Source organism: Lupinus angustifolius, chromosome LG10 (assembly GCF_001865875.1).
Source record: "Lupinus angustifolius cultivar Tanjil chromosome LG10, LupAngTanjil_v1.0, whole genome shotgun sequence".
NCBI classification, from domain to species: domain Eukaryota; kingdom Viridiplantae; phylum Streptophyta; class Magnoliopsida; order Fabales; family Fabaceae; genus Lupinus; species Lupinus angustifolius.
Genome location: NC_032018.1, coordinates 5,489,885 through 5,491,678, shown reverse-complemented (window position 1 = coordinate 5,491,678; position 1,794 = coordinate 5,489,885).

Genomic DNA, 1,794 nt, shown 5'->3' with positions numbered 1-1,794 from the left:
ATCATTTAGTAGAGTTACCTCTATATAATTGTGTAAGAGTTTAATATTTATGTATTGTTATTATAAAAATTTATACACATTTGATACATCATTTATCTTTCATTTATATTTTTTTGAATTGTCAATAATGATTAAACATAAATGACGAATTTATCTTTATAAATTACTAGCGTGTTGACAGACAGTGTCTGTCAACCCGCTTTCCTATTGTTTGTTTGTAATGTGTATTCTACATATTAAGTTGTATTATATACTGTAATTTACACTTGAATATATATTCGTTCGATGTAATTGTTCAATCTTAAAGAAATGATGCATATACAATTGTGTTCATCAAGAATAGAGTCTTGATATTTTCACTTAATTTTATTTTCTAGCATGTTGACAGGTACTACTGTGTCTGTCAACCCGCTTTCATATTGTTTGTAACGTGTAGTCTGAATGTTTTAAATGTCAAATATTCACATACTCTTTACTCAATTGCATGCATTGTGACCAATGCAATAGATTTACTCAATAGATTTTAATTAATTAGATAAAAATCACTTTTATATGTAGAATACATATTACAAACGATATGAAATCGGATTGACAGACCCGATAGTGCCTGTTAACATGCTAGAAAATAAAATTAAGTGAAGATATCAAGACTCTATTCTTGATGAACACAATTGTATATGCATCCTTTCTTTAAGATTGAACAATTACCTTAAACGAATATATATTCAACTGCAAATTACAATATATAATACAACTTAATATGTAGAATACATACACATTACAAACAATAGGAAAACGGGTTGAACACGCTAGTAAATATAAAATTAGAAGTTATAAAATATGAAATAAATGTTTATTGGTATAAGTATATATAAAGATGAAATTAGAAGTTATAAAATAAAATTAGAAGTTATAAAATATGAAATAAATGTTTATTGGTATAAGTATATATAAAAATGAAATTATAAGTTATAAAATAAAATTAGAAAGTTGTAAAATATGAAATAAATGCTTATTAATATAAGTATATATAAAGATGAAATTAGAAGTTATAAAATAAAATTAGAAGTTATAAAATATGAAATAAATGTTTAGTAGTATAAGTATATATAAAGATGAAAGTATAACTTATACAATAAAATTAGAAGTTATAAAATATGAAATAGGAAAATCCAAAATAACTTCATGAAAGTTATGTTAGGTTTTTCTTTTATTAAGTAGTATAGATATGCAACTTATAGTTAATATATTTGAGGTGGTTATATAGGATTATATGATTTTTTTAAATTAAAATTTTGAAGGGCAAAATAGGAATATTAAAATTATGCCATGGTGGTGGTTACATCATGTTTTGGTTTTATATATAGTATAGAAGTATAGATATAAAAACACATATATTATCGGTATATATTTTTTTCTCTCTTTATCATATATATCAGAAATAATTTCATTTACTAAGTCCAGGTTTGGTATGAATTATGTTGTGTAGCTTATATTTATTTTTGAAAAATAATTTGTAAATATAAACTATATTTGAGAACCAAATGAAATAATAAACACAGTTTTTTGTTTTTTTGAAAAATAAGCAAAAAAGTCTAACTTAATTTTTTTTTAATTTGTTCTCATTTCTCATTTTACCCCAACATAATTTTATCTCTCTCATTATTTTTACTCTTCCATCAAAATCATAACTCTTCACATCATCATTTGTGTATTATTTATTTCGTGAATTGTGTAATTCAAATTTAGTATCTTCTATTTATTGGTGTGTCATATTGTTTTAAATGTTGATAT